General features: G+C 30.8%; 1 protein-coding gene across 4 annotated transcripts in view; it reads left to right on the top strand.

Moving 5' to 3' along the window:
- The window catches only part of LOC148279997 (uncharacterized), a 188,843-nt gene that overhangs the window by 54,523 nt on the left and 107,126 nt on the right, over window positions 1–27,194 (top strand). For all 4 annotated transcript variants that reach the window (XM_088229085.1, XM_088229083.1, XM_088229084.1 and 1 more), the window contains exon 2: window positions 10,557–10,607. The gene's annotated coding sequence lies outside the window, so the exon portion shown is untranslated. The remainder of the gene's footprint in view (window positions 1–10,556; window positions 10,608–27,194) is intronic.

The raw sequence follows: 27,194 nt of genomic DNA, 5'->3' as shown, positions 1-27,194 counted from the left end.
TTTATTTGAATAAATTGTACATCTATATTATGTTTCGTAATATGAATTTATTTGTATCAATGTTAATATTACACAAAAATAGTTTTACATTCGATTTGAATACCTTGTGTTGTTTATTTAAACAATTTGTTAACATATCATCTAAATCTGAATTCTAAAATACACAGTGATCAATCACATCACTAAATGTTAGTTAATATTTGTATATAACCACATACCGACATTTCTGTGTCAACCGGTTTCAAGACAAACACGTCTCTTTGTCAGGAAATTAATAACAATAACATGCAAGTCCCACAATACAACTTTTGTGCATCTACTGTGTTGAAGGTTTATACTGCCCTTTTAAGCAAAACGGCAGTTTTTCGACAAAAAGCAAAATGAAGCAAATCGATTTAAAAAAATTCAATTTTTTCAAGCAATATCACACTATCTGGAGCTTTATAAGCAAAAACACAGGATAGATATAACACCTATAAGTTTTTTTCTTCATTTGTGTAAAGGTGTACTAAAAAATTGATACAAAAATTGAACACCTATATTGATAGGTGTACTAAAAAAAGTAATATTTAAAAATATGACTTATGCAAATAGCTACCTTTTTGCATATGAGGGCAGTATAGTAGAATTGGCGTGTTTGTATAATTCGTGTCCTGACGAAGAGAGGAGTACGTCTCGAAACCGGTAGACATAGAAAAGTCAATAAGTGGTTACGCAAAAATATTTACTATTATTATTTGAATTCAAGGTAAATGCTTTAAATGAAAGTTTATTTATTTATTGAACAATTTATATACACATCAATTTAATTTATAAAGGCGAGCAAATTGCCTTAAATATTATTTTTTTTACTACCCAAACCATTCAATTTGAGAAAATTATAAATACATGGACATATTTCATGTAATTATACAGAATTTTATAATTTAAGACAAAAATCAACAAAAAGTTTACTCTATACAATAAACATTTAGATAGTGACATTTCAATTTTAAGAACCATTCAAATTAACACTAAGTAAAAAATTAAAACTAAGTTTAGTGAAGACTATGAAGAGAGAAAAGGGGATGGAAAAGAAAGAAGAAGGATAAAAGAACCTCTTAAATATTTAGATAGTAACATTTCAATCTTGACTAAAATGTAAATAAAGAAAGGGCGTTTCTAACATTAGTGGGTAGATTACTCCACAATTGAGCAGCTATTGCTGTGAAAAAGAAGGCAAGAAAATCAGAGCGGGGAAGGGGTATTAAAAGGGTTATCTCGTTACTAGAACGAAGAGATAGTCCATGTTGAGATAGAGGTTGGAAGAGCTCTCTTAGATACACAGGCGAAGTAAATTACGTTGGTATATTATTATTGATATTAATATGAATATTAATTGTGATTAATATTACAAGTTTTTTAAGCATTTGCTTTGTTTTCAAACATTTTAACAATAATATAGGTAAGTATTTGTCTATTAATAGTTACTAATCTTACATACACATTAAAGATTATTATTTTTTTGTAATAATCGTGAAACAAGTTTGAGGAAAAAAGCAAAAATATTTATTGATATATTATTACCAAAAAATTATAAAAAATGTTTTTCCAAGAATGGATGCTACTTTGTAATACAAACTGATTGATTCAACAGAATTGCATTAACCCTTTTTCACCGAACGGCTTGTGGGAAATGAAAAATGAAATTTCTTTAAAAATAAATAGATACATTTTTGATTTGTGCTTTACGTTAAACCTTAATTTGAAAATTATTTTAATTTGATTATATTTGTCATCTAGATATACGATGAAAATTGCTAAGACGAGATACATTTTTTACTTAATTTTTGTGAGAATAAAATAAAATTATGAGCTTTATAGATTAAAAACAACGTATTCGCTGAGAGCTGTCGGCGTGAGAATAAGAGCGACCTGCCTTGTGTTCTTTGTATAATAATATTTTGGCAGCACCCTCTTAAGGCCGGTCTTGCATTTCGTGCGACGTTTAGTTACATACATTACATTAAAAAAAAAACATATTCAAATTGTCGAATAAATATTTCTTATTGTTAAACAATCAATCTGTCAGTCAATCAATGCGAAAAGTTTCCTTAAATACTCGAAAGTCTGTTTTTATATAATAATAAACTTTTAAGTGTAATGTGTGCCTGTCAGTTCACTAGGGCATTAAATTGTTCGGCGAAGTTTTTAAAAACATTAAAAAAGTAAAAATGAACTACTTTGAACGGTTTCCGGTTTACAAAAAACCAAATGATTAATCAGCAAACCTCACCGAGAGAAAAAGGAAGAGAACTTGGGACGTTTTTTGCGGAGTAATTAAAGAAATGCAAAACTTAAAAATCATAGCTCAGATAACACAATATTTAAAAAATAAATTGCCCCAGTTCAGTAGTCTATAAACAAATTAAAATAACCACTGAACTTCCTCATTTTGCTGGTTTGTATATTATTTATCAAATAATCTTTTGACAAACAATTAAAGCGTTAAAAAAAAAATAGGTGAGAAAGTGTTAAGCATTTTGGTTACAAGGACGATCCTAAAAACAAGTGGCCCATATTTAAAATCGGATGATATTGAAAAAAGAACATTCTGAAACCGGTCTTGGCGCGGTTAATATTTCTCATCATATGATTTTCAGGTAGCTTCACGTTTTTAAAAATAAAAATAATGTATAGGTGCCCAGTAGTGCCTAAAACAGCAAAATACTGAGTTTTAAGAATTTAAGGCTTAGAATAATCTCGGCCGTGCGATCGTTTGACTTTGTAAGGAATGAAGGAATAAACACAGACGGTTATGGTTGGCGGGGCCAAAATATACTGCGGACGCCTCCTGATAGCCTCAGCATTGCTTGTTTACTTTACTGCACGGAATAACACTGGCTCAGGCATAAAAGAAACATTCACATTGTATCACATCTTCACAATATTTAGAATAATCCCACTTCGCCTGTTTATCTGAGAGGGCCCTTCCAAACAACATTGACTATCTCTTTATTTTAGTGATGAAAGAACCCTTTTGATGGCCATTCACCGCTCTAATATTATGCCATCTCTTAAACAGTAGTAGCTGCTCGATTGTGGAATAATCTACTCACTTATGTCAGAGCCTTTATTTACATGTAAATCACGTATGAAATATCACTTCCTAAATATTGGAGTTTTTTCTTTCTCCCCCCTTTTCTTCTCTCTTTACCCCCCCTCTCTTCACAGTATAGTGTAGGTATTTAGCCAATTTTTATTTTCCAAAAAATATGATTTTAAAAATTTTGTTGCTTATTCAAAATTTTATAATATACCAACAGCTCATATACTACTGATTTTCTCAAACGTTTTGGGTCGGTAAGAAGAAATTGCCTTATGGCAATACCCCTACCCTTATGCATATGTGTTTAAACTGTTTATGTATTTAAAGTGTGTAAATAAATAAATAAGTAATGTTTTGAGTGTGTCTGAATGTTTGTGGTCAGGCTGGATTTCATCCCTAGGGAGTTATTAAGATCGAAATTTACTGCAACACAGATAAATTAGCCAATGACATTTCACTAGCCATGTTAATGTCTAGACTTCCATATTCCCTTCTCAAAAATGTTGAATTTAAATAAAAACACTCATGCACACACCAAAAAGAGGTTTACAATTAAGACAATAATCCTTCATTTTTTCTTCTGTGTTGCAATTAATTTAGTTAAAATTTGACTGAACATTCGTGATTCCTTTTCAAATATTTTTTATTTCTATTAAAAGTATTATTTACACATCAAAGTGTATAAATTGAATTAGAAAAACATAAAACTGCTTATTTTTGCAATTTCTCATATTTAAAAAGGATACCTTCAAATTTTCATCAACAATAATCTGTTTTCACTTTTACCAGGCGGAAATTTTATCAAGATCTGTCTTAGAAATCACTATGTGTAAGAAAATACCATCAAACCTCTATTTCTATATTTTTCACTGCAGTAAAAGTGTGCGAGAATGGTTAATTATATAGAATGCAATCGATGGCGCCACAGCTCGTGCGAGCGAAGTCATATAAAAAACCCATTGTATAATATTTCTCACAGACCTGAGGACGGCTTCAGCCATTGTTTTCAAAACGTTTAAGTTCAATAGTATCAACTTTATACTTGTCACAATCTAAGACAGTCTCCATTAAAAGCAATTCAATTTTATGTGAGATTGGAAAGCCTTGTCAACGAACTCGCTTCTTATTACTTAATAAAAAAATCTCCGTGTAAAGATCTTTGCAATAAAAAACTATGTGTAATTTGATGCGAAAAACTATTTTTTCATTTACAAATTGACATATTCAAACAAATAATTAAAATTGTAACCTTCATTAGAAAAATTATATTGATTATTATTTTTAGCAAATTGCAACGGAGATGGGGAACACTTAAGATAAGGAATAGGTATATACAGGACTTATCACATGTCGCTAGCTGCTTCAAGTGGCCATTTTACACACTGTGTATCATTCACTATTTTTCCAAAGTTTTAATATACATATTTCATCAATTTTTCCATTTGTAGTGAAGTTAAAGAGCTGAAACCTTAATTGTTGTGAAGAGATTCATTTGAATGAATTATTTCACATACTAGGCAACGTTTGAAAACAATTTTCCAGTTTTTAAACTTATTTTTGGACTAGTTGGTTTTATTAATAATAATAATATTTACGTGTGCCCAAATGTTTGCAAATGCCTTGACTTCCATATTCCCTTCTTTAAGGTATTCTCCACCCCTGTTGTAATTTGTCAATCTTAATGACTCCCAAGGGGATTTAATCCAATCTTTTGTCTGCAAACATTATGACAAACTCAAATATTGTAACTCAAAAAGTTAGAATTACAATAGATAAGCATAAAAAACACGCTCAAATGCAAAAAAAAAGATTTTCGAAAAGGAAATATATATAAACGTACGTATTTTGAGATGAGACGCAACTATAAAAATAAATAAAATAAAATAAATTAAGTTAATTTGATTTAAAAAACACCTTAATAAAAAATTATATAGTATGGTAAGATAAGCAATTCTAAATGTAGTTAAAAGTAGTTTTAAAGCATAAAAACATGCAGAGCGTAGCAGAAAAAAATCTAGAATAAAGGTATTTTAAGTAATCTTTAAACTTTGGAAAGTAAATATTTTGAGAAGATTTAAAACTAAAGGTAGTTGATAAATGTACTTAAATATATCATCCTGAAACTCTTAAACATCGGTTTAATTTGAAAAATAATATAAAACATATTTGTGCAGAAATATTTGAACCAACACACTTTGAATATTATCACTTAATAGTCTGCTTTTTTGTAAATCAAAATCTGTAATTTCTTATCGTAACAGTATAAAAGAAAAATAAGATTTTTTACTTCAAAACGTCTAATTATGCAAAAAAAACTTATCTTCGTTGATCTACGCATGTTTTCTAAGCTCCTGGCATATTTCCTTTCCTCAAAATGACGTCCAGCTTCCGGTCTTGGGTATTTCCTGTCTTTAATGTTTCCGTATCCGGCTTCGTGAGCATATCGCTCCAAAAAGAAGAAGGCCGTAGGGTTGAAACTTATTTTTAGGGCAAGAAAGAAAAGAAAAATACGGGGTAGTTATTCAAATTCGTTATTGATTGAATCAATAATTTATTCCATCGTATGTAACTAATAAAATTTTTGTCTTTACTTTGGTATTGATTTTTTTTTCACCCCCATACTTTCGCTTTAAATTCACATTTCTGCATATATATGCATACATTTTACATTTCTGAAGGGGGATTAATTTCAACGTATCACCAAATTACAAGTAACTTGAAGACTTACATCTTTGAAAAAGAAACACTTAAAATTGGACATGAGGTTAAATAGAGATTTGATCACTTTATGTGCTGTGATGTGTGTAAAGTATTCACCGACGTGCTTATGAATTGACATTCACATAATATACTGAATTTTCGATATCTGTTGTTTCAAATTGTCACTAAATTGTCTGTGTCCGAGCACTTGAAAAATACAGTTCTGTGGATGAAATAGGATCCTGGACGAGTGTTTTTGACTCGATGGCTGCTCTCAGGTAAAAATTTTAAAATAGGAAATCGAGTGGAGATAAATTTGCCTCGTAGTATAGTGATTGGCGGATTTGCCTACTATGCTTCAGGTCCTGGGTTCGATTCCAAGGCCAAAATAAAGTATTAATCAAAAATTGATTCTCACTGTAATTTTTATGTTTCTTGACTGACCACCTAAAGCGTAAGATTGATCACTTTACCTTCATTTAACGAATAATCGATAAACGCTGCATATAGAGTACTAAAACAGTGCACTTAGCGCCATCGGATGCGTACAGCGGATGATGATTTTCGTATAAATGCGATGTTCAATCTTATTTTAAAAATATATATATATATATTTTAACGTCTTGGAATAGAAGATGTAATTCTTGGCAAACCAGCTTGACCGGCTTATCCATCCTATATACACACATTTGGACGAACTCAAAATATTTTTTTTCATGCGTTCAATTTTGACCATTTCAACAAAAACGCAATCATTATTTAACCCTAAAGAAACGAAATAATGTGCAGTTAATTATAACTTTCTCCACAAAATCGTTCTGATTCACCACACCTGTCCGTAGCGAATCGCCACGAAAATGTTATTAAGCCACCCCCTGCTAACTGCCACCCACTTTACCCCTATTTCTTTCACTCACCCCCTCTTCGCGTTTCAACCCCACCCATTGAAAATCCTGAAATAAACTATGACGCATTACCACCCTTCCGATAAAGGTGATTCAAGCGCTCGCGAGGAAAACGTTCCAGGTAACAATCTCAATTATTGCATTGGTATGTTCATAAAATAAAGATTTTTTAAAACAAGTTAGGGATACATACATGTATATACTGTTAAATATTTATTGTAGCAGAGAGGAAAAATGATTCTGAGAAGGGAATATGGAAGTCGAGGTATTTACACGGCTTATGACCTCTCATTGGCTCGTTGGTTGTATTTTTTTATTTTATTCACTGTTATAGAGGCTAATAGAAAAATATTATACAAAATGAAGTTTTGAAAAATACAACACAACACCCAGACCAATTGAAAAAATAATATTACTAGAATTTTTTTTCTTGAAACTGGCAGGAATCGAACCCGCGACGCCAGTTTCACAGTTAGTCATGTAACCAACTGAGCCACAGCACCTGTCATTTAAGTTGTTAGTTGAATTTGCTACTCCACACACTGTTTGACATTCACCATTCTGCCTTTGTTTAATCATCCTTATTTCCTCAATTCTTTCATCTGTTGACTTTTGTAAAGTAAAAGACTTAAAACATTAATTGATGTGGGTGAGATTGGGAGAGTTGTGTAAATTTGTATGTTTAAACATTGGCTAAATGGTGAATGTTATGAATAAAAAATTGTACATAAAACAACGAACAACGAACGACCTAGCCACTCAGGTGAATGCCGGCATTTAATAAACAGCCTAGCCAGTCTGTTGATTAGCAGATTTAACTATTTGGCGGCGACATATTTACAAACTTATCATACATACCTACGTCAAGTAATTCATGTTCATTCTGAACGTTTATTGTTTTAAGTCCGTGGGTGACATAAGTATGTAACATTGAAGGTTAAGTATTCCTGTTTTATCATGAAACATTATGTTTACAATGTACGAAAGTTGTGAAAATTGATACTGGCTTCAATTCAAATGATATTATGTAAATGAATAAAAAATAAACGTCACTTTGAATCAGATATAATCACAATAAAAATAATTTATTAATAAAATTTGTATGCAATGAAAAGACTTTTTGTTTTTACAGAGAAAAAAACTCTTTTTAAAGAGGAATAATATGAACATCAAGGTATTTATAGGGTTTATTACTTTCAAAACGGCAATACCTATTTAACTTTTAATTGCGCGATGGATCTAATTTGACAAATACCACAAATATGACCATGAAATGACCCGAAACAAATTATTTGTGATGTTAAAAATCAGATACTTAGCCAAGAAATTATAAAAAAAGCGTAAAGGTACAATGGCTCAAGTTCCTTCATCTAAGGTTTACAAGATGAAACGAGTGATAGGATAGTATGTGAATTAACAAGGCACGCAGTAAATTGCGTAAATTCAAATGTCAATGAGCTGTCAATACAACTATGTACGTCTAGCAAAATCGAAGTCGGGTTGTGGTCTCGTGGGCAGTGTCTCGGACTCACGGCTCAAAGGTCCGTGGTCCGAATCCCACTCTACCCCAACTTGATTTCCATTTTCTAATAGTGAATTATTTACAACTCGTTGAAAATGGCCACCAAAATTTAAACATTTAGGTTAATCAAAAAAACGCAAATATTCATTTTTCAATTTAAAAAAAAAAAAAAAAATATTTCAAAACTCCTTTTTTTCTTAAAAAAAAATCAATCAGATTTTGTCATATCTAGTATTTTCATAAGTTTAATTATTATATAGAGCAGCAAATTTAGTACAAACATATTTTTCCCATTTTTTAAAAATATTTTATTTCTTAGATTTTAAAAATTATTTTTCCATCCATTTTTAGCACATAAAATATAATTTAAAAAACATTCCATGAAGGGTTAAATATGTAGATGCATTAAATGGAAAAATATACTTTCCATTTTGGTATCTCTATAGTTTTGTTTATTTTTATAAATTTTATTTATTAATTTTAACGCCCTGTAGACTTTTGCATGTTTTACATGCATAAAAATAAAGTCAAAAATATATTTTACAAAAATGTAGCGATCAAAAGTTTATTGAAAAGAATATGAAAAAAAAACTTGTTTATATTTTAGTTAAAAATATACAAGTATACTTAACATATATTGATATTTGCAGTGGAGAGATAAAGTGCATTTTTCTAATTAGTTATATTATAAGAAATTTCAAATAAAAAGAAGTTTAAAAAATAAAAATTATGAACACAGATACAAGTTAATAAAAGGTACACAACTTTTACCAACCGCTAATTAGGTATTTAAATTTAAAGATTTTGATTTAATACACTTTTTTTTAAAATCCAAAGGTGTTATGTCAAGTGTATCTATATCATTTAGGTATTCATTTGCGAACGCATGAATTCTCCCTATTGGCGAAAATGCAGTGCAGTTTTTTGTAGACACATTAACATAAAAGAGTTTATTAAATCAATTAACCCTGCCAAGCACTTGCAAGTTTATTGTTTGTAACAGTTCGGAACAGTCAAATATTGAATTTAGTACTTAAAATAAAAAAGACAAATCTTTTTGTTTTCTTCTATTTCCTAATGTTGGCACATTTAAATATTTTTTTGAGTATGTTTAATAAATATGTTTAACTAGAATACCTAATTTAAATGAACAAATCTTTAAAAAATATGTTTTATAAATTGTTTATTATGGGAACTAAAACCATCTAAAACCATCCAAATGGGTATCTAGAAACATTTTTTTATCAAATCAAATTATTATTATCACCTTTTTTGACCTGTAAACGGCGCGGCGCGGCGTATTGATATATTTGTGTAGAATTCATTTCAAATAGTCACATGGAATTCTTTTATAATAAAAGGATTTCCTGTATGAATATTTAACAAAACATTCACCCACACAAATACATACTTAGTCACCCATACCAACACGTAAATAGGTGTGGGTGCATCCTGTGATTAATTTCACACAATCATCTTTCCATACCATTATTCCACACATTTACAAGATGTGTATGATGTTACTAGCCATAATGTCATTGTTTTTAAAAAAATGAAAATATTCTGGGATTCCGAAATCGTCATCAGCATTTCTCTATCCACACATTGTAGTCCATAGGGCATTTGGTACTCCAACTGCAGCGAATCTTGAAAATTATTGTCACCTGGAAGGTTAGGTGATCCGTCTCACAAATTGAAAAACAGACTGCTTCCTGGATCCATATCGGTTGTTGAGAATTTTAGTCTTCCTAAGATGAAATTGACGTGAACCCAAAAAATCTTTTGACGTAAAGGTTTAAATATGTTTAATGAGTTGCAAAAATATTTCGGGGAAGCTGGAAGTGTCTGACGTTTATAATCAAAATGATATCTAAGGCAACAATACTATATGGGCTCAAGGATATATTTACATCCTTATCCCCGATTCATGGAAGTGTGGTGGAATTGCCAGGCTAAGGAAGGTGATGGCTACATGTTCAATCTGTATTGGTCGGGAGGATTTAGAGAAATTCTCGTCTGTTGTAGAAGGACTTAACTTTATTTCAAGTTTTACTAAAATATTTAATATTTGTTTCAAAATCTGGAAGTAGGGCACACATAAGCATATTCTTATGTTTGCTGTAATCAAAATAATAAAAAAGCATTATTATTTTATATTATATCTGTTTCGTTGCATGTCCATAAAAAAAACTGCAGTGTTACCACGTTTAAAACAAATATTTTACTGCGTTTTAAAGGTGAATGGCATTGTCTGATCAATCTAATATATTAAGGAGCGTTTTTATCTATAAAGAAAACTCCACCTCCAGTTACTTATATTGTTGTTTTTTCTTTGTTTTAGATATGAAGCTGAATACAGAAAAAAAAGAATATCTATCTAAATTAAATAACGGTAAGTGTTTTCGATTTTAATTTAATTGGATTTTTTATTGAAATCCTCTGTTTTTGTGTTAAGTCATTGAGATGCAAATACTGTTTTTATTTAAGAAACAAATAAATAGAGGATAAAAGTAATTAAAATACTGACTAACTACGAGAATAAAAATTACAATTAACTTCATTTTATTTATTTTTTAACACATTTGTTTGAATTATATTATTTATATTGTAATAGATTTCTGCGTAACGAATTTTAACTGCGTAATTAAGATAAACTATACTAAGGATATTGATATATATATATATATATGTATGCACTAGATGCAGCACTAACCATTACGTTTTCCATTCAACCTAAATTTCGGAACCTAACTTGGAGTCAGTAAACGTGATTAAGCGTAAAAATGCGCGACATACAGCTTTGAATTTACGGTAAACTTGTATAGACAGTTTGTCTTTTTAACTCAACTACTTAATAATTTAATGAATCGTTTCATGAAACAATTTTGCTTTTAATTATGCCTCATTGACTAAAGCAAACATTTTTTATGGAAAAGAAAATTATTTACCAAACGAGACTTAAAATGGAAGATTAAAACAAAAAAAGATCTAAAAATTGCTAATTTGATTGAGTTTCACAGAAAATGAACAAACAATTGGTTTTGAAAACACAAAATGTTTTTGAAAAAGTTTGAAATTTTACAAATATTAATATTTTAGAAATAAACTATACGAAAAGTAAGAAAAGTCTCAAAAAATGTAAAGAGAAAAGAAAATAATAATACGAATACTAAAATTATATTAATATGAAGTAATCTGCGTTTAAATCAACTGACGGAGTTTTGGATGAAAAACAGAATGGGCGAATGTTTGAAACAAGTGTGAAAAGTGAACAATCATATGAATCAATACAAATCATAAGCCCTGTATTTGTTTAGACTTTTATATTATTTTCTTTTCAAAAGTATATATCGTTGTTGAAATAAACCAACATTGAAACACATTATTGCATATTGCTTTCATAAATGTAGCTATGTATTTAAAACATACAGTCATTAACATTTTCATATCACATGTGGAACTCAGTACGACAAAATAGTTATATTTTCAATCTATTGTATACCCGTATAAAGCTGTTTCAGGCACATCCAACTAAAATATACGGGGGTTGTATTTTCGAAAAATACATATTGACTCTATTGGACTCCCATTAATGTATTCATGTCAGATTCTGACAAATGTTTTCACTGCCTATTTGTTGTCGGTATACCCAAACCTGACACATAACACTTATGGAGATAACAAACTTCTTTACAAACATGAAATTAATAAATTTTTTTGATAATGGCTTGTAAATTTTTTCATTGTTACAAAGCTTTCTTTGTTTGACGAACCACTTATTTTTTGTCTGATTACGCGTGTATGGGCAAATAAAGAACACAGTTCTGTGTGTAAAAAACAGCTAGAATCCTGGGAATGTTTTAAAATCGATAACTACTTTTAGAAAAAATCCTGAAAATATCCGAACGTTATTTTTTCATTTTGAAAAAATGATAAAGTAAACATTTCGAACCATGTTGTGGTTTGTGGCTAGGTACGCACTCCGCTTTACCACAACTTGAGTTCTATTTTCTAATTGTAAGTTATATTCAACTCGTTAAAAATGCCGCCCAAAGTTGAAATATTTAAGTAAATCATTAGAACGCAAATACAAGTAAAAAACTATTATTAAGAAATCTGTAATGTTTTCAGATCAGTGCCGACAAAATTGGCGTTAACTTTAGTAGAATAATGTTTTTTTCTTACAATAGGGAAAATAAATAATATAAAAAAAGATAGATAGTACAAAGTATTAGATATATGGTTGCTAACTATATCACTATTTATTTTATGTTTTTATCTGTTGGTTTTGGGGATGTAAATTATTTGGTTTGAGATCGATAGCCGCTAATCGGCGATATTAATTTGACGATCGCCAAAAAAATTATATCAACTAGCGACGTTTTATGATCAGCATTTATCGCTACTTGACAATCCCCAGAGAATATCGTCACCCTAACTTGTAAAGCTTGTAAGTCCAATCGTCAAAAATGATATTTTGGCCTTTTCTGTTAGAAGTTTGACTTATCTGTATGTGTGTAAAAGGTTTTATTTGTGGTGTTGCATTATTTTGAAAACTGCGTACCTAAAAACATGGCTACAATTTGCTGCTGAAGTAAAAACGGGCTCAGGGCCACGATTACAAACTCTAACTTCATCGGTAATTATCGAGAGGGTAAAAAGTAAAATTGATATTTAGATACGAATGTGTGGTTTTATCGATAGTCTTATGTCATAGTCAACACGAAATATTAAAAAAAAATATAATCCATTCAATCAATCATCAAAACTCATTTGTCTATCTTAGTTGCTCCAAACTAAACTTATTTTGTCCCAATTTAGATATTTTTAATATTATATTTTGTGATTTAAAAAAAAAATTTTTGAAGCACTCTAAAATTTATCATTGCGGGTTAATTTCCTACTCTTTTAATATGCTAATGTTATTATCGTAAGTAAATTTCAAACTGGTCAACTATATTATAAAAATCCTTCTCCTTCTCTCTACCACTTTTTTCCTAATCCCCAATTTTCTTACAGTACTCACATTTTCTTTTATTTAAATTTTTTTGTTTTTTTCTTTATTGTGTTAATATGTTCAGTAATTATATTTGTGAAAAACGTTTTCTGGATAAATGAAATATTTTTTACAGTTTATTATTCTTTATCTAACATCTGTTGTTTTTCCAATAAAAAAAATTCCTTCAACTTGGCTGAAATACTTTTTGGATTTTTTCCTTTAGCCAGTCGACAGAATAAATTCACGAAAATTTGAATAGCTTTCGGACGTTATAGCTATGTCGTTAAGGGATAATGACCCTTACGTATCCATTAACGTAGTTCGTTAAGTACCTGTAATACATTACGGTATGTAAGGTTCATTATTATGAAGGGATCGCGTGACAATGGTAAGGTTAAATTTTCCGTCTAAACGGGGTACATACTACCTAAAGTACTTTCGATAAGAAAATCAAAACAGGCAAGGGAGGTTCAAATGTAAATGTTGAAAAAAATACCGTTAATTTTTTGAAAAAAATAAATTATGTCCAAGTGGATGAAGAATATAGTTCTGGATGTACAATAGAGAAAACCAACCTGATAGTTTTTAGCACGTTAATTCGTCCCAGGTTAAACTTCTAGCAGGACGTGGAATATTGATTTAAATGGAAGTTTTATGCCAATGTTTCATTGTTTCTGGATTAACACGTAAGACTAATAAACTTACCTTTGTTGGTAGTACTCTTAGCCAATGTATCGGATCGTACAGCATTGCTCATCATCAGAGTATTTGTGTAACTTTATGTGCTCAGGATTTGCACCAAATCGCAGTCGTCTCCATATTCGGTTTTTTTTATCTGGAATGTGTATCATGTTTATTTATTTGCACCATAACAGGCCAGGAGGTCCAATCACAGTAGTGGATTATAGCAGAGAACACTCATGCTTGAGAAAATTCTCATTTTAACTGTAAACCAAGTAATTGGGATTAGCTTACGTTAAAAAGTATGATTTTTAAAAAAAATATTTATTCGACGGCTTATAGCTTTAACGAAGTATAAAATAATAATTAAAAAACAATTGTAAAGAAACATAATACAAAACACCTCAACACAAGCGAAGAAAATAAAGATACATAAAATCAGCAGAAAATAAACAAAGGAAAATAAAATAAGAAATTATTATGCTATTATGCTATTGCATAGGTGTGTATTTGATGTTAGCACAAGTTGTGCTAGTTATTTTTGAAATTAATATGAGCACTAAAACGAAAACAAAATAGCAAAAAATATACGTCATTGGATTGGAAACTTTCTGTTCCATAAGATATTTTGTTTGTTTTTACGTTACATTTATTATTTAATTTGATTACAAGCCTTCATAACAAAATGTCAAGAAGATGAAAATAAGTATTAAGGCGCCTCTTTCTGTTCGCGTTCAATCAAGGGAATTAAGCTTTAGCTGCACACAGTAAGTGCACGGTGAAGATGCTGTCAATTATAGGCGTATTTGTTGTAAAATAATGAATGGTAATTGTTAGCCATCGAGTCAATAACACTTGTACAAGATTCTGGTTCTATTTCGCACAGCAAATCATATTTTCATCCTTTCGGACGGAGATATTTTCTTAAATCTTTTTTGCTTACAGTATTTTTAATGTTCATGTTTTGAACTGTTTCGAAATTACAAACGGAATTCTTGAGCAAAAACAAGAATTACGAATGAAGGAGTATTTTCCATCAATAATTCTAAGAATCGATTATGGTGCAATCATAACAACTATCGTAACCACAAGTGCAGTATATGCACTAACCGATTTGCTTCAAAACTGTAATATGTGAGCCTTTGAGTTCTGCATTTTATTTTATTTGTTTTTTCATTGATTTAAACAAACAAGCAAACAACCATCACGTTGTTTCCCTCAAAGGGTAAGCAAAGAAGGTAAAATGCTACACCACTCCTTTCCATACAGACCTCGTACTTCTTGAATCGAGTCCGTTGAAATGCGCAAGGGGCGCTGCGCGTGACAATGGCACCCAACGGGGAAATTTTTAACATGCTTATATATTATCGTGCACGCAGGTTGATTATTCCGACTTTTGACATGTGTCTCATCGTAAAGGTGATTGTTGAATGTGGTTATGCCATACTTTTCTTGATTTTCCTCGTTTACTGTATCCATCTAAGGATATTATTGATATTATTGACTGATTTATCGTAATTTTTATCTGTTATGTCATCTTGTTCTCCTCGTTTGGAAACAAACGGGCAACAAAAAAATTATTACTTAAAACTAATATACTTTAAAACATCTTACCGTCCACTTCGCATATATCGCGAGCAGCTTTGGCAGCTTTATTCCCTCAATTGAACGCGAACAGAAAGAGGTGTCAAAAATGCTTACTTTCGTCTAATTGACATTTCGTTTTGAAGATTTATAATCAAATAAATTAATTCATGTAACGTAAAAACAAACAAAATATCTTGTGGAGCAGAAAATTTTCTTATGAATGACGTATAACTTTTACAATTTTGTTTTACTTTTGGTATTAAACACAAAAAAAAATTGCGAATACTTTTTTTTTCATAATGAATTCCTCAATATTAATATTTTCCCCTTTAAACTAATCAACATCGGATAAAATAAACTCACCCCAGCGTTTTTTCGTCTTCGAAACATTTCTGGGCCGCGATTAAGAACGCTATCTTCATCGGCACATATCGAGACGGTATGAACTAAAATCGATATTTATTTATGAAAGTGTGTTATTTTATTTTGTATGAACATTCAAAGTATCTTCGTCAACAACCGATAATTGAACATGTATAGGAAAAAAATGTATATATATTCCATTTTTATACATAAAACTTAATTTTTCTTTGTAGACAAAATTGAAGATAAATTTTAACTTTCCATCAGAATACGTACCCTGAAACGCACCTGGGGTGCTATTTTGAATTACTCTCGCGGCACGAGAAAACAGTTTTTTTCGTGTTTTTTGTATGTTAATAAACGAGATAATACGGCCGCGAGAGCGTTTGGAATACCAGCCCTGGTATGTACTTCATCAGCAATTCGGTCTATCTTCTCTATGTTCGCGAAGCGTCGTCTTTTCATGGGCCTCTTCATTATTGTAAACTGGGGAAAGTCGCGGGGGGCCAAGTTCAGGAAACACGGTGACTGCCGTACTAATGTCGCGAACATGTCACGAGCCGAGAAAACTATCGTGAAAATTCGCCGATCATACCAAAACGCGCCTTAATTGAGTAAAGTTTCGATTCACCGCTACCCAGATTTTCGGCGCTCTTTAATTCAAATGTAAAAAAATAAAGTTGTTTAACATTTGATAGTTCTGTGGAGTTATTCAACTCGTAGATACACCTTTTGTGATGAATATAACGTATAAATTCTACCGCCACAGTGCAGCATAATCGTACTATGGAGTTTTATTGCCTAATACAGTGCCAACCGAATCCGATGATATTTATTATGTTTTTTGTAACGATAGAGACAAATTTTACCGTCACAGCCTTCAAATCAAAATTTAAAAAAAGTTTTTTTTTATTTATTTTTTTTTATTTTAATTTTTCACTGATAAACCCATGCATGTTACACACATATTAAAAAATATTTTTACTTTTAAAATTCACATTCTGCTGTTGATTATAATATTTTAAACATCTTTTGTTTTGTCTGGTAGTTTATTGTATGATTTCAGTCCATGGTTTATTAGTCTCGATTGACCTTTTCTCGTTTTAGAAGGTTGCATTTAATATTTTTCTGATATTCTCGTATTGTGGTCATGTTTACTACGGTTTTTTTCAAGTTTAATTCTTCGTCTACAATTACATCAGTGGCTAATTTATGAATAAATTTTAAGGATTCTAGTTTAATTATATATTTATTTAAATAAATATATAATTTCAATGTAGAAAATTAAATTATTAAAACAACTATCGTTTAAATTTAGCATTAGGGCATGGTGCCGAATATTTGTAAATAAAATTATGCAGAGAGTTACTTTATGGGGCACACTATATTCATGCATGTTGTTTGAACTGTTTTTAATATAAAAACTTTTTTTTTTAATGTAACTAAGTTTTTCACCCTAGTTTGTCTGTCAAAAACCAACTACGCTTCCAAAAATTCCGAAATTTCAGAGATTGATTATTAACATGAAAAAACGTATTTCTTTATTTATTTTACACTTCATGTATTTTTACAACTTATATACGTATAAAGGTGGGCATATTGCCTTGAAGCTATTTCTTCCTACCTACCCAAACTGTTCAGTTTGAGAAAATTACAAGTACATACATATATTTCAACTGAATCTAATAATTTTATACAATAATTTCAAACCAACTAAAACATTTACACTATACTATGAAGAGAGGAGAGGAGAGGTGATAGGAAGGAAAGAAGAAAGAGAAAGGAACAACTGAAATATTTAGATTGTGACATTTCGGCGTCTCTAACATTAGTGGGTAGATTATTCCAAAATCGAGCAGCTACTACTGTGAAAGAGGAAGCAAGAAAATTAGAGCGGTGAAGGGGTATCAAAAGAGTTTTCTCGTTACTAGAGCGAAGAGATAGTCCGTGTTGTGATAGAGGTGTGAAGAATTCTCTCAGATAAACAGGCAAAGTGGGATTATTCCAAATATTGTGAAGAAGTGATAAAATGTTGTGGTGCAAAGATCAAGGATATAACGGATACGAATATTCTGCAAACTTATTAACATATCAGTCTAGGGATAAAAAATCTTAGAATTACTTAATTAAATTCAAAATTCAAATATTCCTTTTGCTTTTTTAACGAAACTCGTATTTTGACAATCTAATTTTAGAGTGAATATTGAGGTCAATTTAATGGTGATTTAGAACAAACGTAGCTAAATTTAAGTACACAATTTAAAATCTAGCACGCCATATTGAGCAATTAAATTATCAAACATTTTAAGATTTATATCTAATTTAGAAATCGTAATGGATTATTTTAATCAGATTTTAAAAGCGCTATTTAACCAACGTCTTAGTTGAATTAAATCGATGCATGCTTTTTCGTATGCCGTGCTACAATATAAAAATTGAATCCTTTACTTTTTGAAATCAAGAAAACGTAATGTTCTAATTTATCATTGGAATATTTTTAAACACGGTTTGTTCGTGTGGCCGCAAATATAATTTAAAATAACTTAGTTATTTTTTTCTAAGGATGTTTACTATCGGAAATCAATGACGATTATATCATAATAGAGATTGATGCCCGTATCAAATTAAAAACTTAAAGTGAAAAAAGTATGTATACTATAATCTCAAATCTAGAGAATAACTTGAAGGTAAAGAGGGCGTGCTTTCCTCAGCTGGGCTGGTATTTTGGGCGCTTTTGTGATCATAGAGAACGCTTTTTTTTGCACCACAGCAGGCCAGAAAACCCAATTACAGTGGTTAATTACAGCACATAAAACCCAGGCTTGAGAAAAATCACATTCAGTTTTTGTGTTCTCTCCGGGAATCGATCCCAGAACCTTCCGTGCGTGAGTCAAGCATTTTCACCGCTACACCGCGGAGGCCGCCAACAAGCGCCTTTTTAGCGATAAATTTATTTCAAAAATGTTTGAGTATGTCCAAATGCTTACAGACTGGCTGGATTTCCTCCCTTGTGATAAAGGTTTCAGCTCTTTTACTTCACAAAAGTCAACAGATGAAAGAGTTGAGAAAATGTAGATGTTTAAACATGGACAGAATGGTGAATGTTACACAGTATGTAAAATGGCCACTTAAACCAGCCAATGACAGGTCATAAGCCCTGTAAATGCCTAGACTTCCATATTCCCATTTCAAAAATATTTTCCCTCTCTGTTTGAATGAATTTAAATTTATTTATTCATACATTTTATCATATGACATATATTTTTTTGTACACTTTTCCCAGCTCACAAGGGTACAACCCCGTTTCAAGCTAGGCAATTACATTTTAATACATAAAAAGAATTAACAAGTTAAAAGAAAGAACAGACAAAAAATACATACACATATATATATATATATTTATATATACATACAAACACACATACATACATACATACATACATTCATACACACATACATATACCCATGCGGATACACATAAATACTTACATAAAAGATACAAAATTTATCTAATATATGCGAAACTTCATGATTGCCTTTTGTATTTTTTTCATTTTTCTATTTTTTTTAAATATCTAGTAAGAATCTCGAATCCGCGTAATTTTACGCAATTTTTTTTTTTTTGTATTTTTTATCACATTTGACGGTTTGCAAAAATATGAGCGTTTAAACAAATAAATAATGCACTATTCACACTTTACAGTGCATGGAATATTGATACACTAAATGCGCCGTATAATGATCGTCTGTTACAAGAAGATAAGGTGATCAGTCTTACGCATCCAAGAACAATGAAATATTGCAATGTAAAAATAAAAAAAAACAATAATAATGTCGGTCTTCTCAGCAATCAAACCATTTTTTATCGGAGAGGAGCCATTGAGTCAAACACGCTTCTCCAGGATTCTGGTTATATTTAACGCGCAGAATTAGTTTCATTATCTGAACAAGAGCATGCGTTGAGCATCCAACAACCACCATCAACCCCTTAGACTCTCTACGACCAATTTTACTAAAGCAAGCAGTAAGTAATACATTAAGATTAAAGCTCTTACCATATTTCGACGGTTCAGGTATTACATTATATATTTTTTGTCATATGTAAGAGTATTGTCTCATGTAAAAGAATGAATAACCATTTGTATACACTTTGGGGGCGAAACAGTTTATTAAATGCGACATTCAATAGTAGTTGATCGATTTATGAACACGATTTATTTATAAACAGAGATAACGATAATAATTATATTGCCTTTTATGAAAACTAGCATCACTTTATCAAAGTGTCATATGTATGTCATTAAATATGAAGGTCGACAAATAATTTTTATTTCGTCGGAATTAGAATTTGAATTAAGTCGAAATAAATAAGTAAGTGTATACTTATTTACGTAAATTTTTATGTGAGCAATATTTTGATTTTGTCCAAATTTTTGTAGACAAAGACTGGATTCGACTCCCTAGGGAGCTGTTTATATTAACATATTACAACAGAGATGAAGAACATTTAAGATAAGGTAATATAGAAGTCTAGACATCTACAGGGCTTATGACCTGTCAATGGCTAGTTTAAGTGGCCACTTTACACACTGTGTAACATTAATCATTCTGCCTATATTTGAACATCTTTAGCCCTTCAATTCTTTCATCTTTTGATGTTTGTGAAGTTTAAGAGCTGAAACCTTTATTTATAAACCGAAGAATATCAAATAAGACATGTAAGTAGTATCGACGATTGTTGTTAATGTGGTTGTTGTTGTTGTTGTTAACATTTGAGCTGGTATGCTGATAAGCTTTATGTTTTCAATGGGACTTACTCATAAACTCGGCGTAAAGTTACACCTAAGTATAGTGGCATAACTCAGATGGAAATACTATCTTTATTCTACCACTATAAAAATAATGGTATTCCCATTTGAGTGTAACTTTATGCCAAGTTTATAACCAAGGCTCATTATGTTTTAGACTATACAAATATTTGTTCACTTATCAAGTATCGGGGCCCTAATATGAATTTAAACGGGTTTCTACCAATAGTATTTTTCCTTAAAATGTTTTTTTTGTTACTTAGTTTACATACGTATGTGGTTCAAAGTACAAAAGAGTTGAGTATGACTGCCTTAAGTTTTAATATTTAAAACGAACAATTGTAAATATTTTTTAAACGAAATGTAAGAAATATTATATGTTAATGTGCCTAAAATTTTATACATAAAGGTATACATAGCTTAGTTTTATTTATTGTTTAATTTCATTAAACCAACACGGTCGTATTATTAAACAAAACATTGAGAATAACAAGACCAATTACGGATTTTACATAGGAACAAAAATATAAAAAACAAAATATACAGTTCGTTAGGAGTGAAAGGAAGTTGGACGGGAAAATAGGGAAGGAAGCGAAATAAGAAAAAGTAGAAAGACTAAGGAAATATAAAACAATGCTATAAGAAATAAAAAACAATTTACACATACAACATACATATATATTCATACATACGCATACATATAAACAATTAATAATAAAATTTAAAAACCATCAAGTAAAATAAAAAATAGAAAATTAACAGTATTTTGTTTCGTTCAAAAGATCTATCGTGATAAAGTTTTTATTTTATGACGAGCATAATAATGTTTTTTTTTCCCCAAGATTCGGTTCATAAAGAGAGAAAAGGGGGGTTATTTTTTAAATATGTGAAAAGTACCAAAAAATCTTAGGATACGAGTTAATTTACGTAACCTATGAAATAAAATAATAAAATGAAAACTAAATGAATTCATTTAATTTTTTGTTTATTAAAATGAAATAAAATCAAGTCATTTTATTGCATTATATACATAACTTGCTACATTATTTCAGTTTCATATTTATATATTTTTACAGAAACAAACAGTCGACAATGATATAATAACATACAAAAGATACGGTTCAAGAACAGACCAACGAAGTTTCTTTATAAAAATCATACATATTAAATTGTGGTACAACAAAGGGATTTGTTTATGTGTATTTGTATGAGAGTAAGTGTAGAGGTGTGTGTAAGTGTGAGCATCATTAAATAGGAAGTGGGATCGTATCGCAGCCAGAAAGAATGAGTCTGAATTTATTTTTAAATAAACTAAGGGGCGTGTTAAATATATCAATAGATAAAAAATAAAAGCATTATAGTTAGAGCAAGAACGAAAGAGGAAAGAGTGTTGTATGAAAATATAAATACTAAATTTTTTCCATACCTTTATGTAAATATTTTTCTGTTCGCAAAATGAGTTTGGTGTAACTTTCTTGTAGATTTTTTTTATGTTTGAAAAAAATATATAATCAAAAATACACAGATATTTTCCTTTCCTGTTGCCATAAATTTCAATAAATATTTCAATTGAATTTTCAAATCCGTTAGAAGAAATTTCTAATGATGCGTGAATAATTCTAAAGCGGTGAGTTTTTTAAAATGTTTTTTTATAAAATAAACACTTAATACTCCGCACCGTGAATTTAATGAAATTCAAATTAATGTTAAATTGAAGGAACGGTGGTAATAAATGAACAGTGATCGCTTTGAAAATCATTATCGCGCCCGTTATCGAGGCCTTGGTAACAAATGTGTGTTTGGGAAACTTTGAACTAAGGCTGTGTTTGCTCTTGCGGTGGGGGCGACGCCGACGCCGGTCGCTATGGGAACGTTGCCCAAACAAAGTCGTCGCACGCGAATAAAGCGTCGATTTAACTTCAACGTTTCAGGACTGTGTACATAATATTTGTAGTGAAGGGGTTTAATGATCAAATTAATCCACGTGAAATGACTGACAAGTTTTTCCAGCACATGTGAGGGAAGTTCGCATTCAAACATGTAAAGAGATTTTAAAATTTAAGATTTATTTAATCATTTATTTTATTCATTTATTTAACACTTCATATATATATATAATTTATAAACATATAAATACGTATTCAAACATGTAAAGAGATTTTAAAATTTAAGTTTTATTTAATCATTTATTTTATTCATTTATTTAACACTTCATATACATATATAATTTATATAGGGCGGGCATGGTGCCTTAAGGCAATTTCTTCCTACCTACCCAAACCGTTCTGTTTGAGTAAATTACAAGTACATGGACATATTGAATCTTACGATTTTATACAAAATTAAAAACAAAGATTAAGAAAAAACAATATATAAAAAAATAACACTAAGTATATTGAAGACCATGAAGTGAGGAGAGGGGATAAGAAAGAAAGAAGAAGGATTAAATAAACACTCAAATTAACACTAAGTATAAATAAGAACTACTCATATTAACACTAAGTAAAAAATTAACACTCAGTATAGTGAAGACTGTCAAGAGAGGAGAGAGGATGGGAAAGAAAGAAGAAGGATAAAAGAACCACTCAAATGAATACAAAGATAAATAAGAATTTCTCAAATTAACACTGAGTATAGTGAAGACTATGAAGTGAAGAGAGGGGATGGAAAATAAATAAGGAAGATAAAAGAACCACTCAAATATTTAGATTGTGACATTTCAATCTTGACTTTAATGTAAATAAAGAAGGGGCGTCCCTAACATTAGTGGGTCCACAATTGAGCAGCTACTACTGTGAAAGAGGAAGCAAGAAAATTAGAGCGATGATAGGGTATTAAAAAGGTTCTCTCGTTACTAGAACAAAGAGATAATCTGTGTTGTGATAGAGGTCAAAAGAGCTCTCTCAGATAAACAGGTGAAGTGGAATTATTTAAAATATTGTGAAGAAGTGATATAATGTGAATGTTTCTTTTGTACCTGATACTGAGCTAGTGTAGTTGCGTGCGATATTCGGGTATGTGGTCGAATTTGCTAAGATTAAAGATATAACGCATACAAACATTCTGCAATCGTTCTAACTTTTAAAGTAATTCAGAGTTAGCATCTGGGTAACATACATCCGCATAGTCAAGAATTAGAAGAAGTAAGCTCTGGAATAATATTTGCTTAACATTAACTGGCGAAAAATTCTGTAATCTTAAACTGCTATAAAGTTTACGACTAACTTCGTTAACCTGATCATGCCACCCTAAATGCTTATGAATGATAATACATAAGTCGTAGGCCCTGTAAATGCATAGACTTCCATGTTCCCTTCTCAAAAAAGTTTTTCCTCTTTGTTGCAACAAATTTAAATATGAACAACTCCCCAGGGAGAAAATCCAGCCAGTCTGCAAGCGTTTGGACATACTCAAAACATTGTTATATTTTAAATGTTGGTAATTAATTATCATTCTTGGTGTACTCTTACTTATTTATTTTAACAATTAATGCTTTTACGTGCTCAATTATAGGCAAAAGTGTAAATGTTATAACGTTAACATTTGTATATATTTTAGTTTTTAATATAAAAAAAAACAGGAGCATTGAGGGGGTTGGAAGGGTAGAGACGACGTATTGACCCCTGTCTACACATTTCTTCTTCTTCGATGGCACTTCAGCTCAAATAGAGCTTTGGCCCTCTTCAACTTTTACCTCCAACTCCGCCTGTCTTCTTTACTCGTTATCGTCCCACCTCAGCCTGGGTGTTATAATTCTTTTTTTACCCCCTGGATATTCAATCATGGTTATCTTGGATACTCACCCATTTGGCGTTATTTATACTTGTCCAGCCCATTTAAACCAGAACAGTTTTATGTGTGTTGGGATCTCAGAGTAATAATGCGCCAAGCTATAGAGGAGCCCTAACGTAGGAAAATAATTCTATCACTATTGGGTATTAAATTAGCTACAGTTCGCAGCGAAACAATGGGCCATACTCAGGACGAAAATTGCCAAATAGATATTAATTTGCATTATAAATAAATATATTCTAGAATGTACGTGTGGATTTATTACTGCAGGGTTATTCGAACTTATTTTTCTATAATCTGCCTATATTTATTTTCTAAAACTGAAAATACATGTGTGGGTTTATTTTTTTTATTTTTTATTCATTTTATTCACAATATACTTATGTTGCATTTATTGAGACATAAATCCTAACTCCATGGAACCAAAGTCCTATGTTGAGTTTGTTTGTTTGTCCGTCACATATCCGAAACGGCGAGTCGTAGCGTTCTGAAATTTGGACATGTCGTTTAAGATGTGATTTCAAGGTTGACGTTGCTATTTTTGAGTAAAATTTGAATTGATTACTACTCGATAAAGATTCAAACTTTATATGGATGCTTAGTGCGGCTTCGACATATTGCCCTTAATCAATTGCCATTGTCAACAGTAAACATACTTTAATTCACAAACTTATCTCCGAAATTGAGAAAAAATAGTATTTGAAGTAAATATGTTGATTAAGGGAAAGTTTTAAGCAACAAAATACACGTGTAGGGACAATAAATGCCAAAAATTAATGTAAATCAAAGGAAAATATTTGAAATCAATTACCTGTGAAAACTGACCCCTTGAACACCTTTGATGCTCCTACTGTTGTAACCAAATATACTGCAATTCACCATTGTCGATTTTTATTTATCATAACGTAAATATCCAAGTTATTTACAAACAAAGCCTACCACAGCGACAAAATCATCCAATAGAAACGTTAGGCGTGTGTTGTCAAACAAAACGAAATGGCCGCCAATTTGTTGCTAACCAACTTCGCTTGCGTTCTATAAAACATAGTGATACGGCTTTTCTATATATAAGTTGACGTATTATTACTCTGAGGTTGAGATACTGGGAACTTTATTAATGCAGTGCAATTGACAGTTTGTTTTATGTGCCACTCTTTTCCATCTTTCATGAGACCACTGATTCGGTGAAGAATTCTATTTTCAAATATGTCCAGAATCTCATTAGACTTTGTTGTCACACATACATTTTCTCTCTCCTCATAAATCTGCATAGAGTACGTGTTCATTGAAATAATTTATTTTATTTTCTTCTATACGCAGCTTACAGAGAATTCCCGAGGATTTCATACCAGTTGCTGGTCAATAGTGAGTGCTTGGATCCCCCAACGTAAAATATCTCTTAAAAATAAGTATTTTAAGTCCATTATGTTGGAGATTGCAACCGAGAGCTCTTGCATGGTAGGCAAACGCGCTTTCCATTGCACCAGTTCTTATGCATCACATGACAATATTAATGATCGTCATCATCATTAGTGGTGCTCCATAATTTGTGTCCATTCCTCCCTCAGTTTGGTTTGTCAAGCCAATAGCTTTCGTGTCCTTTTCCACATCATCCAACCATCTTAATTTCGGTATGCCTTCGCTTCGTCTGCTTTCCGAAGTGGTCTACAAAATCTTAATTTCTATGAACAAGTAATAAAATCGCAGATCAGAACATTCGTTTTTAACTTTTAAATGGCTGTGCTAAAAAATCGTTAACACGCAGTCATGTAACATTGTGTTACCTCAGGCAAAAGAAGTTCAGACGTTTGAATGAAGAAAAACTTAGAGACTTACTGTCAAATAATTCTTTCTCCATTATTTGTGATAGTAAAAATATAATTTAGACATGTTAAAGTAAAATAGTTTAAAAAAAAATAAAACAGTAGTCATTTAACTAGTGTGCACTTCCGCTCACTGCCTATAACTTTTTTTATAAGAATTTTGTTTTTCGTGCCCTTTCTCATACAATTATACATATTTTTTTTGTGGTATTGGCATCACTTTCATTCGTATAATAAATTATTCTTCGAATAGGAAGAAAAAATATTTTTTGTATTAAAATCCATATTTATAGAAATTTTAATTTCCAAATCCGGTGTGAAAATGTCCATTTAAAGATTATGAAAAATTCTTATAAATTAAAGTTTCTCTTTTTTTTCTTCAAAAATATATCAAGTCTTGTATCCTATGTAAGTTCGTGTTACAACAACAGCCACACAAAAGTCACCTAATGCACGCAACCGAAAAATTCATTATCACAGCATTTCGTTTAATACTATTTTGTTTTCTTATTTAAATACCGTACAATTTTCCTTTGATACGATCAGTTTTTTAAACCGATTTCAAGCACCTTAAATAAATTAAGACTACCTCAGATGGCAATCATACTGAAAGGCAATATAAAAGGGGGAAAAAACACGAGGCTGAAATTTATAGCCAAAAGAAAGAAACGATTAAATTGAAGTAAGGGTTGACCTGTTATTTGAAATGTAAATTTGTTTCCTTTCTGAGAACTTTTGTGGGAGTACTGGGAAATTTACATAATTTGTCTAGCCTTTGTATGCCATTATTGGCTGGCATTGAAGGTTAATTTGACGTGATTTGACTGGCGCCATCTATATAGTAAGAGTGTCGCTAATCACATTTACGTTTGATATGGATTTTCATTTTTGTTTGTTGGTGATTTTAAAAAGACCAAAAAATATGA

This window comes from Micrasema longulum, unplaced genomic scaffold (assembly GCF_059751315.1).
Source record: "Micrasema longulum isolate JH-2025_06_02 unplaced genomic scaffold, ASM5975131v1 h1tg000633l, whole genome shotgun sequence".
Classification (NCBI taxonomy): domain Eukaryota; kingdom Metazoa; phylum Arthropoda; class Insecta; order Trichoptera; family Brachycentridae; genus Micrasema; species Micrasema longulum.
The sequence above is the reverse complement of the archived record's forward strand: the minus strand, read 5'-3'. Positions and strand labels throughout refer to the sequence as shown.